The following is a 14,103-nucleotide window of genomic DNA, read 5'->3' as shown; positions in this document are numbered from 1 at the left end:
TTCAAGTCCTTCAGTCTCAGATGCCATTTGATGGTTATGGGGGTGCAGTGGGCACCAGTGATGGCCTTAATTTGGGTTGAGGATTTTTTAGGTCTTCCACTTCACGTTTTTGTTCCATAACCCCCAGGATTATTTAGGAGATGACCATCTTAACTGCATCCCACCTCAGCAGCGATGGCGTGCTGTGAGCGACCCTACTTATGCAGTTCAACAAGCCAACCATGTTCAAAAAAGGAACGTTTTTTTGCTTTTGCCTTTAGAACATCCTGACAGTCTGACTACCTGACAGAAAATGACAATGAATCCACAGTTTTGCACAGATTTGGCCTTTTAAAGGAATGTGGTCCTAAACATTTGATTAGCTGTAAAACAGCCTGTCCCAGTTTAAGTTTGTGAAATGTAAGTTAAATGTTTTGTCTCACTCCCATTTCTGCTTGTTGCATGTTGTTGGAACCTTGTTAAGATCCAACCATGCAAAAGATGATTTTTTTGCCATTTTTCAAGTGGTCTTAAACTTTTGATTGGGACTGTGAACTGGACATGTGTGTGCTTAATAAACTGGCAAATTACAGCAGGATATTCCTATCCTCGGTCAGAAGGCACAGGTGACTTATATGATGGAAGAGAGGGTCCACAGCGATGATCATTTAGGTTCCTTTAATTCAAACATCTTCAGAAGCGAATTTGTGGGAGTATACATAAGTATGTGTGTGGTTCTGTAAAGTAACAGAAATTACAATTAGCAAACAAAGTCAACCAAACTGGTCTAAATAATACCGAAAGGGTTGAACAGAAAATCTAATTCGAAAATGACTAAACACCACCCCCTGGTGGACACAAATGGGCTGCTGCACAGGGATCAACTCCATCTTTACTTTGGGCAGCTCAGTTCACAAGGGTGGCGCCAGTGAATATACAGTGTCTCGTGGCTACACAAACCGCCGGAAAACTCTATAAAAGCATCACACAATGTACATGGGCAAGTATATGATAAGTTACAACCATAGAACAAACAAATACAAGGCACTTACTTATCATTCACGCACACGCACGACACATGTTCAGTACAACAGCCCAGCTCCACCAGCGCTATCACGGTGAACCAGCGCAAACACAAACAAAGGATGGGAGGAATGTACCATCTTAGCAGTGGTTAGAGGGGGTGCGTGGAACAGTCTATATACACAAATCACAGGGGTTTTATACAGACTGTATTTAATAATCGATTAGTTTCTTCTGAATGGATTAAGAATGCTTTATGTCTGCACTGCAATGCATCACAATTGTAAATCATTATACGATTAATTGTGTCAGCTCTATTAGATGTAAGATTGTATATTTGCTTTTGAAATGGGCAGTTTGCTTTATTGTGCTTTGTATTTGCTTTCAGACTGCAAGGAAAGAACGCTAATGTACACCGAGCATCTGAAGAACAACATGCAAGTCCTCCAGCACATTGAATCCAAAACCTGTTCCAGTTCCTCAGACACCATCAGAGACTGTTTTGAAAGCTCTCTACTATCGATCTGGATAAAAAGAAACTTTGCCAACCACTGCAAGTATCAAGTGTTTTAAACTTTGTTTGACTGTTTATTATGTACTTATTTGTTTTTGGTTGTATTAAGTTTGATATTAATTAGATCGGTGCCTTGTTAGTCATTAATTTGATTATTAAATATTAACTGTTTAGGGCAGCACGGTGGTTAGCACTGTTGCTGCACAGCAAGAAGGTCCTGAGTTCAATTCCACCATCAGGCCGGGGTCTTTCTGTGTGGAGTTCGCATGTTCTCCCTGTGTTTACGTGGGTTCCCTCCGGGTACTCCGGCTTCCTCCACCGTCCAAAGACATGCAGTTTGTGGGGATAGGTTAACTGATTAATCCAAATTGCCCATAGGTGTAAATGTGAGTGCGAATGGTTGTCTGTCCCTGTGTGTTAGCCCTTTGACAGACTGGTGACCTGTCCAGGTTGTACCCCGCCTCTCGCCCTATGAAAGCTGGGATAGGCTCTAGCACCCCCTACGACCCTGTAAAAGGATAAGCGGAAGTGAATGGATGGATGGATATTAACTGTTTAATTTAATTTTTTATTAATTTTAATTTTTATTAATGTTTCTAGCAAATTATGACAAAAAACTCAGTGTTTATTACCTCATTTGTTGGAAATAAATAAATAAAATGTGTCTGAAAAAGTGAAGCATGCTTAACAATTTCAAAAGGCAAAAACATCATGCTCTTACTCCAACGACGACTTATCCAGGAAGTAAGAAAAACAAAAACAAAAAAACCACAACAACACCTTATAAACTGCAGGCCTCATTTGCCTCAGTTAAGTTCAGAGTTCATGATTCAGCAAAAAGAAAGAGACTGGGAAATAAGGAAAAGCACTCCTGTTCAAAAAACAAAACAAACAAAGGCTCATCTCACATTTGGCAAAACCCCCCCCCCAAAAAACATCTTGATGATCCTTTTGAGAAAAGAAAATAATTTCATAAAAAGAACATCATATCAGGTTTAGCACATAAATAAGACTGGTCTTTGTGATGGTGGACAATTTGGAGTGGTAGCTCACAAGTGGGAAGAGGTTGGTGTGGTATTTTTTTTTTTAACAAGCACTACAAGAACAGCACCTTGCTAGCTACGTTTTACACTCTCAAATTCTCAAATAGGGGTGTTTCTGGGATAAAGAAAAGATGAAACCCCCACCAAAACCCTCCCACTCAATGTTATATAGTGTCACTCTACCGTGAGTGGATCTGAAGTGCTGAAGGAAACTCCACCCAGCCTCGTATCAAATTCACACGCGAACACACAGAATGACTATGAAAATAATTATTTGGGAAATTTTATATAAACCAATTCGATGCTTTTTAATCTTCTTCATCTCAGAGGTTTCTAACGGTTAAATCTCACCTGCAAAGACAAACGCGAAGACAAAGATCAACCAGCAGAGTGACGCAGATGTTCCAGCTGCCATTTCCGTATTTTTCAACTTCATACAACTTCATTCATTCATCGTCATGGTATTGGAGCTTTGATCGATTTTTCTTAGTCGACTTACAGGTTTTTTTATTTTATTTTAAACATTTTCCTTTTCATTCTTAACTTGCTTAGTGTTTATATTTGCTTCTCTGTGTATTTCCTTATTGCTTTATTCCCAAAGTGTGGGCCAACAACACCTGGTGGACTGCAAAGCTACTGCAGGTGGGCCACAGTAGTAACAGAAATCCAGTTTTACTGACCTGCATAAATGGATTTAGTGAATTATAATTGGTAATAGGAGGTGGTTAGTGTGTAATATTACTCATTATCCTGGACCAGATTTACTGCCCTTGTATTGAAATTTGTGTCCCAGCGGCAGATTGGTCACACATCGGCATTAACACTTTGCATATGACTGGGCAGCCTCTGTTGTTGATAGTTTTTAAAATACAGTTTTATTATCGTTGTCACTTTCTTTTGTATTTTGATTCAAGTGAAGAATATTGTCATTTTCTGGCTTTTAAGTGGACCGCAGCACTCTTGACTTTTGAATGGCTGCCTTACTGTATTTAGCCTCGAGTTGTTAGTTCCTGGTTGCATTAGTTGACTTTAATGTGTTTTAAGAAAAATAATTCTCCTTCCCAGCCTATATGTGTTTTTTTTCCCCCTGTTTTTGTATATGTGTACACGCGGAATGAGTTTCATTGAACACAGTTAAGAATAAGTGTGTGAATGAGATGGAGGCAGGTTAACAGTGAGGTTTGTTTTCCTCTTCTACAGTTTAGTTTTTAAATCTGGTTCCTGCAGCTTCCACAGAACAACAACATGTGCTGATAATAAGTGAACATAATGTGTGAGAGAAAGCAGCCTCTCATTATAAGACACTGTGAGTCTCTGCATGCTGCCTTTATGGAGCTACAGCTGTTTGTATACACTGAACTAAAAGCTTTGTAGCTGTATACTGACTCCTGACACTACAACACATCACACTGACACACACATTACACTTCTTTGTCTGGATTACTCTGACATGTTAGATCCTGGTGTGGCCGTCACAGACAGAACAGCTGACTCAATATGAAAATGATTCTCAGGGAAATATTGTTATGTGTAAACCAGCCTGGAACTCCTCAGCTCTGACCCACCATTTTTTCTCATAAGGAAGTGATGTGAAAATAAGTGTTGACTCTACTAAAAAGTAGTAGAGGCGGCATTTAGCTGTAGCCTCCATAAAACCACAGCTGTTCTGGAGAACTTTGTCCACCTTTGATTGTCTTTAAGTTGTGTTGGAGCCACAGAGAGCAAATCTTTGTTCTTCATGGAGAACCAGTGAGGCTGTTTGGACTTTCCTATGAAATATTAGTGCAGGAGTCTCTCAGTACATCTGTTTACAGTGAGGGACAAAGAAGCAGCAGAAACACACACAGAGAAAACATGGAAAAGATGAACAGCAGCAAATAGTCTGCAGGAAGTTTGTTTGTGTGTGCTGCAACACTTCCTGTACAGTGTCAGTTTGTTGTGCTAAAAAACTGAAAGGAGTCAACACTTACTGTTACTGTTGTTCTGAAGAGATCTCCAAAATCCTCAAAGAGTCGTCTGACCATCATGATAAAAAAACAAAAAAACAAAAAAACCCAACATAAAATCCACTAAAATGTAGAAAGTGTAGCTTTGGTATACCCATCCGCTTTCCTGTAAATCAAAGGGTACCAGGATAAGTTTTATAAAAAACAAGTAAAAAGTTACAAAAATAAGGAGAAAAATAAAATCTGCGTGTAAAGTGCCATCTGTATCACACAGCCACAAACCAAACTAACCTGTATTTCCATGTCATCCTGTTTTATGCCCACAGCCTGCACCTGTGTGACAGCAGTGTCCATAGCAACACCTCCTTAGCAACCAGATTCCTGTTTTATCTGCTCATTCCGTAGGTGGGAGTATAACACATAAAACAAAGTGACAGAAACATGACAGTTACATTTTTGTTTTTTATATAACTACCTTCTCTGCTAACATGTGGAGAGGTGTGTTTCCACCATGTCTGTCCATAAATGAAGATAAAGTCTGTGAAATAAATAAATGTACAAGGTCACAATTCCAGAGTACAGTGAACATATTTAATAAACACCGTCAGCAGTTAAAAGTACTTTGTTTCCAGTCTTCAATCTGATCAACACAACACCTACAAAGTTCATGTGCAGCAACAAAATTTCAGGTTTATTTAATCATTCACAATGTCAACTCATGCACTAAACAACATGCCAGAACATTTTAAAATCTGCAGCTTTTCTTCCCTTATTATTTAGCAAGACAATAGAACTGCATTTATTCATTTTGAAGAGATTAAAATATCAAAGTCAACAATAAAACGCTGACACATACAAACACTTGAATAGTGACGTGGTGTTCCTTACAGCTGAGAGCCTGTAACACTGGGTGTGTGTATTAGATAAAACATTGATAAATCATCTTATCATGACCTGGTTGTTTTTAGTCCAAGCAGTGCTGGATTACAGCAGCTTCTTAATGTCTGTACTGAATATGGTGTGTTATAAGATATAAAGTAAAATGCTGTTGAAAGTTCAGTCTTGATATGTAGAACCAAACAGGATAAACAGCTAAATTTCTGTGTTTAAACTGTGCCAAAAAGCTCTTGATGTTCATAAAAAGGTGAAATATTTATTATTGATCAAATTAATGATGATGATGACATATACAGACAACGATGTAAGCTCGATGTGCAGGCAAATACGATTGCATGCAAATCAGCTTCTGTTCACTTCCAGTTAAACTGGCTTTGTTTAAATAGTATTGCACCCCGTTATATACTGCCCCCATGTTGTCAACTTAAAAACAATGTGGAAGCTGCATGTTGCATGTAATGATGCAATGAGAATCCTTCGTGGGATACTTAGAGGAGGTAGTGCCAGTCAGATGTTTGTAGCTGTGGGTGTTTGGACTTTTAAGAAATGTAATGTTCACATTTTTGGCTCTAACAGTATAATTTTAGCACTTACAGAGACAGTGAGCGGTTCCTGTTACTCATCCAATCTGAGGAAGCACTGGTTGAAGTGTTTGTGTATTTATTGTTTTCTTTTAAGTAATTGTATATTTTATGTATATAATGGTTTCATATCTTTACAAATATTTTATGTTTTCTTGTTGTTTTTTAAAACTGTGGACATAAAGTCTGCTAATAAAGATTGATTGATTAATTGATTGAATGACTGAGTAATGTCGGCCAAAACATAATTGTAGGTCACTGTGTTCATTCTGTTCATATGAACAAAAGAATTCACTGCATTTACTTTTTTAGTTGATCTCCACTGTAGAGACACTGTCAGTCCATGCATGCAACCCTGGCATCTGTACAGAGCCTTCGAGAGGAGCGGGTGATTCAAAGTGTCATATATTGTGCCAAGCACAGATACACAGTTACATAGATAGGAGGCTCTGATGGTTAAAAGTTATATTAATGATCATGATACAAAGGCTTTCACTTTGAAAGATGAATCTAACCATTGCACTTTAATATTATTGTATTTATGTGCATAGTGTTAAATGCATTATGGTCCATGTTTTTCTTTTTTATAGGAGCGTCATTGGTTTTCGATTGATGGAACTCCTTTCAGATTTACATACTGCTGTTGTGGAGAGCCTAACTATAGCCACAGAGAGCACTGCCTACACATGAACTGGGCAGGTAAGGGGGGGACAGTATACACCTGAGAATACCCAGACTTATTTGGTGTGTCAAGTACTTACTGTTATTTTGAACCTAAGCAACCAGTGTATTTAATGTATCTTTCTTACCATATCACATAAAAAACGTGGTATTTCATTCATTTAGAATATATACGTCAATGTATATATCAAATTACATTTATATATTTATGTATTTGTGAAAGTATAGTCTACATTCATTATGGTTTTGGTATCATACAAATAAATGTATTCCTCAGTACAAATAAGTATGTGTTGCAATGCAGTGGCCCTGTATGATGGCTTGTTGATTAGCACTGTAGGCTCAGAGAAAGAAGGTGCTGAGTTCAATTCCACCTTGTCATGAGTTTCCACATTCACCCTGTGTTTGTGTGGGTTCTCTACAGGTACTCTGGCTTCCTCCCACAGTCCAAAGACATGCAGTTGTTGGAGTTAGGTTGAGTGGCTCTAAATTGGTGCGAATGATTGTTTGTCTCTATGTGCTAGCCCTGTGACAGACTTGCAACCTGTCCAGGAAATACACTTCCTCATAACCTGGGGTAGCTGGGAAAAGCTCCAGGCCCCTTTGCGATCTTGAAAATGATAAGTGGAAGAGGATGGATGGATCATGGTTTCAGTTAATGTTGTTTTTTGGTACAAGAAGAAGAAGCAAATAATCTCAACTACCCCACCTTGAAAAATCTGCTTCTCATTTTACATCTTTGCTTCTTTTCTTTTGCTTGAAATGAAGCAAAAAGTGACATAAACTAGAGCTCGACCGTCTCTTTTAATAGGCACAAACCGAATGTGTAATGGAAAGAATGCTATTAGTAAATCTTCATTTTCCACACTGAACTTTTTTATCTTCATCATTAACATCTCAAGCATTGAATCCAACTGGTCTATGAGTCTGTTCCACATCTCACATATTTATGGGTCTAATAACTTACATCCAAGACATCCACCTGCATTATTCCATTCCACATCAATCAAGGCTTTTGCTCAACTGTCTCTGATGTGCATGAAAGTTTTGTGGTAGAAAATTTGAACATGTATAGTGATTAAAAATGAGTGAAATTTAAGCTTCAAATAGAGGCAGTTAGCTACTGCTAGTTTTCTCTAGTAACACTTTGAGGAATCTCTAAGTCATTTTTGAGCAGATATGGCCTTCAGTGTTCATATTGAACACACAGGACTGCTTTCTCACATTTGTGCAATATCTCTAAAATTGAAAACATCCTCTCTCAGAGTGATTCTGAAAAGCTAGTGAAACATCAAGATCAAGATCAAGAAGTTACAGCACAGAAGACAGCGGTTATGTTGTGCAACGAAATTCTTACTCTGTGAGTTCCCTGCACAGAAATAAACAAAATAACTCAACTAAAATAAAAGAATAATAAGCACTGACAAAAACAAATAAAATAAAGCAAATATTATTTAGAGAAGGGTGGTACTTTTGTTGTGTTTGTGGCACCCAAACTGTGGAACGTCCTTCTCCAGCTGAATCTGTTATTTATTTTAAACAACTGCTGAAAACTAATTTTTGCAGGTTAGTGTTCCCTTTCACATTGGACATGGCAGTCTTTTCCATAGCTCGCTTCACGGAAAGGTGAAGGTGTCCTGCTGTGCCGAGCAAAGCACAATGCAAGTGCATCAGTATTTGTGCATGCCGTGGTCAAATTCTTTTCAATAACTGCTTTCATGTCTGTTATCCTGTTTTCCTTCTCTCACCCCAACCAGTGACGGCAGATGGCCGCCCCTCCCTGAGCCTGGTTCTGCCGGAGGTTTCTAACTGCTGGAAGGGAGTTTTTCATTCCCACTGTTGCCAAAATGCTTGCTCATAGGCGGTCATATGATTGTTGGGTTTTTCTCTGTATGTATTATGCAGGGTCAACCTTACAATATAACGCGCTATGAGGCGACTGTTGTTGTGATTTGGTGCTGTATAAATAAAATTGAATTAAATTGAAATTGAAATTTTGACCACTGCACGTTGTGATGTACCTTTGCACAACCAATAGAAACGAAGCATACAGCTGTGCTAAGTTAAACCACACGATGAACAAAAACGTTCTGTGCGTTTGCAAGTTTAGTGAACATTCTGACACATGTGGCTTTGTGGATCTTGGGAGGAAAGCAGTGTTGTGGAAACACACTTTTACTAGCAGGGATAGTTGCAAAGATTTATTTTTTATGGATGAGAGATACATGGTTTGAAATGACAGGGAGCTGGCACATCTAGCGTACTTATCTTTAATGTGTGGATTTTATTAAAATTATGAAGCACTTTGTAACTCTGTGTTTTAAAAAGTGCTATGCAAATAATTACTATTTTCATCCCATTTTTGCTCTGTCGTCTTATTCTTACCCTTTTCCCATTCATCTACCTACTTGCATGGGTGTTCGATGCTAGTCCTTTCTTTACATCGCTACCACTTTCCCACACTGTCAAAGTCAATACTGGCATTACACTGTAGCAGTCATCTTCTTGCCTGTCTTTTTTCACCAAATCAGCCTCTACTTAAATCTGTGCTTTCCGTCATTCTCCCTTTCAGACTCTTATTTGTGCAACCCACCTCCTCCCCATCTCCACCTCAGCTGAGTCACTCAGAGCTCCACCTAAGCCTACTTCTTCATCTTCACCAGCATCTAGACTCTGGGGGACTCTGTGTTAAATCCTATTACCACTGGGATTCTGTTCTCCCATGATGGGTCACCGGAGTCTACTTGCCAAAAACATTAATTAATTTCAAGTCACTGTCTGGTCCAGCTCCAGCAGCTGCGACTGCCACACTGCTGTTTGGTCCTCCACCTCCAGTTGATACTGGAGTGCCATGTCCAGCACAGCGTCCATGTCTACGTCCATCTACCATATCACACCACCACCGGCCACACTGAGCCTCACTGCAGGGAGATAAGCATGGATATAGAGAAAAGATGTAAATTTAACATTGGTACACATGGATCTGACCATATAGTCATATGATATATTAATTACTATTTGTATGCTATTATTAATCTTTAATTTCTGGCTCCATTATCTAGCTCATTAAGTAGTCCTATATAGAGCACCATATTGAGAAAACAATATGAATACTAATACAAAAATGTGTACTTAATATATGTATATTTTACCATTTAATGTTTATCTTGCAAGTCTATGGGGAGGTGCTGCCAGATTATTTGGGCATCTGATGACATTTTGGCCTACCTTTGTACTGTTTTGTGGATATCCACCAAAAATATTCCTAATATACCAAACTTGTGTCTATTGTAGTGTTGTACAGGTAATAACACAATGACAAAACAAGACTTGAAGATGATTCAAAGAAAAATCAGCTAATTATGAGTGGTCCCATATTAATATACCCTGGATAAGCCTTGCAGGCATTTCAGTAATCTTTTAAGAGGTCAACACTGGACAACTGCTCAGAAAACAAAGGCCATTAATGTCTGATGCTTGGTGGATCTTTCCTTTGTCTTATGTTTTCTTAAACAAACAACACAAAAAGATAACCGAGAAGACCATGACTAAGCCTGACTTGCAGATAAACTCTTTGTCATGGTTATCATCAGTTAGCCAGTAGTCCTGGTACATTTTGGAGAAGTAACAGCTTTTGAAACATTGTTCAAAACTGAAGGTCACACGATATTTCACATGACTTTGTGAAATTTGTGAAAATTTCCAAAAACATCAGAAAACACACATCTTAAAAGAAGAGATGGTGTCTGTCTCCTAAATCCAAGCTGGGCCTGAAAGCTAAACGCTCTGCCTCACATGACCCACGAAGAAGGCACAAGTACCCTGTGCTTTCCGGGGTGCAGTCCATGTTATGGCGCAACTAAGGCGTATGTACCCTGCAGTGGCATCGGCGAAAAAACGTTGCTTACACCCATGCTGCCTCGACATCATGCCAGCGCATTTTGGGGATTGCATAGGCACCGAATGGTTTTCTATTGCCCATTTGCGAGGAGTAAGGGTGTCCTCCATTCACCAGGTGCACCTGCTGCTTGCTGCACAGGGAGGAGAGGGGCGGGATGGCGGGCTGGAGTGGCACTTAATAACCAGCTCGCAAAATTAAACCAAACAAAAACAAACCAACAAACTAGGGCTGTCAACGTAAAGGCCGTCATCACGTTTAACGCAATTAAAATTTTTAAGGCAGTTAATCCATTTGGAGCACAGAATGACTCAAAATCCCTCAAATGTCTCTGTCAACGCATTTCGGGCAGTTTGTCCAAAGTTTATCCATTCTGTGCTCCAGATGGTTTGATTGTGTTAAAAATTTTAATAGCGTTATTCGTGATGACGGTGTTAATGTGTTAACGTTGATAGCCCTACAACAAACACAAAAACCAGAAGACATTCTGATAAAGACTTATAATTTGCACCGATGTGTTTTCTAAATTCCTTCACACACATATACGGGAAAAGTGAGCGCGAGGACCCTCAGTGCGCCTGCTTACTGCTGCTGCTGTGCTGAAGTCTCACACACAACCTGTCGAAAGGGTGGGCTGCTTCCAAATAGAGCACATTTCATTCATAATGCTGTCAATCCAAGTCCTTTATGTATTAATTATTTTTCCTGGGTTGTGTGAAATCCCAGAAAAAAACCCTATGCAAGGTGTAGGTCTAATAGTCTACTGGTTTATGTTGTGGGCTTGGATGTCGATACTGGAATGCAAAATTACTGATGAAAGAAGGACAAGAAAAGGTCAAAGCCATCAGGTCCTCATTTTTTTTTTTTTTTTAAAAGAAGAGGAGAAATGGGCAAAAGAAATGTAAGCAGATGTGTCTTTGAATAATGGCAGTTATTATGTATCCTGAAACAAGATAACATTCAGTATTGATTGGGAAAACTTCTGTTTACCTTTGTTAGCCACTTGGCTATGATAGTAAACAGTAGACAGATAGTAGACACTGATGTGGCTTATTGAATCTTTTGGACTGTGTTCAGCATAATATTAATTAGCCATTAATTGGAAGAGGTGTATTGTAGATTTGTCTGCTATTCTCGATGTATGATAAATTATAATGACTATTTGTTAGCCATTTGCATACTCTCTCTCTCTCTCTCTCTCTCTCACCCTCTCACTATATAAAAGATTTATCTGGTTAAATTCAGTATGGTTCCGACAACAGTTTTCACAATAGAATATGTTAATGTACAATCCTTAATATGTTATATGGTTAGTGTCTGGTACGGTAACTCAGTCTTTTTGCACAACCCACTGTCATTGGTGCACTTTTCTTTTGCACTGTCTTGTGTTTGTATCATTCTGTTCTGTTTGGTGTTGCACTGTTTTTTGCAATTTTTGCACTCTTGCATTTTACGTAGCCCTGCATTGAATATCAGTTATATGTAGCACCATGGTCACAGAGGAACGCTGTCTCGTTTCACTGTGTACTATACCACTGCACATGGTTGAAATGACAATAATTACAATTATTTTTAAGCTGAGAAATTTTGTCTTGTGATAAAAAATGTTTAGAATTCTGCTTCATGGCACATTACTTAAAGCAAAATGACATAAACATGGTGATTTTGCATTCTTATAAATACAAAATCTGTCAACACATGTAATGTTGATATTTGCATTTTTATTGTTAAGTGACAACAGAAAGACTAATAAAACAAGTATTATTTATGAACATATTTACTAGGGAGTTTTAGATTTTCCATAAAAAACATCACATATATTGCAGCTCCACTTTCCACATCCCTTATCCAATATATCCACCGTCCCGCTTCTGCACTTCTGTTCAAGCAATCTCAGCGTTGCCTCTCTATCTTTGTCCTTTAGGCTCCTCACCCTAAGCTGTCCCTATGACCTACTCAATCATTGACCTACAATCCTTTCTATTCTGGTCACTTCTAAAATCTAAAAATCTTTTGCTCTGCCACCTCTAGGTCGGCCTCCTGTCTTTTTGTCAGTGCTACAGAATGTCCAGAAAGCTGCAGAAGAAGAAATGTGAGCCGTGGGTTGGAAAACTGTGGCTTTTCTCCAGTCACATTAGTATCCTGTTTATCACACATAATAAAAAGCATTTACTGCTGAGGTACAGCAGCCTTTGTCTCTGAGCCAGAGAGAAAGAGATCCATGGAGTTGTGTAAAATAATCTGAAATTCTAACCATTTTATAATAAATTGTGAAAATGTATGACAACTAGCTACCACTGCAATGCAACTAAGCTGGGGGACAAAGTACATGTACAACAATAGAAAATGAGGGTGGTCATGACCTGATCAAATCTGCTGCCTTCAGGCTTGGTGTGGGCAACCAAGACAGTCAGAGACACAGCCCTGATCAGCAATGATCATCCTAAATATGAAGTCTTGGTCAGTTGAAAGAGATATTTATGTGCACACTTGTTTGATTGCCATAATATTCTGCACCCTCCTTTTCACTCCGGCCCTCAAGTCCGCCACTTCTTGTCCCTGAGAAAGAGTGGCGTGGTCAAACTTCACAACATCATCGCACGCCAAAGACTCCGACTGGCCGGCCATATCCTCCGCATGGATGACGCATGGATTCCAAGAACAGCGATGCACTGGCAACCCCTGGGCGCTAAAAGAGCACGAGGACATCCCCGCAACACCTGGCGAAGGTCATTCTATCAAGACCTAAAGACATTGAACATATCGTTGGAAGAAGCTGAAGCCCGGGCACAAGATCGAGCCTGGTGGCGTTCGTTTGCCACCCGATATGCCACATAAGGCATGGGAGGAGCTAAGTCTAAGTCTAAGTAAGTCCTTTTGACTATTTGCTATTTTTTTTTTGTATTTTCAGTTTGTCCTAATGACTTCATCCTCTCTATACAGTAATGTGAAAAAGAAATTACACCCTCTCTCACTTGTAACCATGTATCCGTTCAATTCAATTCGATGTTTTTTATATGAGATAAACATTGTCGAAACTTTTTGCTTCAAACTGAAAATCATAGTAACCCCAGTAACTCTGCTAAAGCATTAACATTTCATAGGCCTTTTCTAACCTGTGCTCAGTCTTGTTAATTTCATTGTTTGTCATGGAACTGCTAAGGGAGGCAGGACTCAATCTACAAGTTCAGTGTGTATATTTACAACAATTCACAAGCTCAACATTAGTGAAGGTCCAAATTCCCCAGGGTCTAATTTCTCCACAGAATCTCTCTTGTAAAACACAGACCTGCTCACTGTTCTCCACAGAAGGTTTTCTTCACAAGAAGCGCCTTGAGGCGACTTTTGTTGTGATTTGGCGCTATATAAATAAAACTGAATTGAATTGAATTGAATTGAAGAATCTTTGCAGAGGAAGTACGATTTCTCAAAGAGGCAGACAAATCAATCACACGGGCAGAGAAGAGAGGCTTTCACTAACATATAGTTTTTCAGTCATCCAGCAAGACTGAAGATGAGCCACCACCTTATGTAGTGGCTC

The sequence above is a fragment of the Oreochromis aureus genome, linkage group 3 (assembly GCF_013358895.1).
Source record: "Oreochromis aureus strain Israel breed Guangdong linkage group 3, ZZ_aureus, whole genome shotgun sequence".
Taxonomy (NCBI): Eukaryota; Metazoa; Chordata; class Actinopteri; order Cichliformes; family Cichlidae; genus Oreochromis; species Oreochromis aureus.
This window is presented reverse-complemented; position numbering follows the sequence as displayed.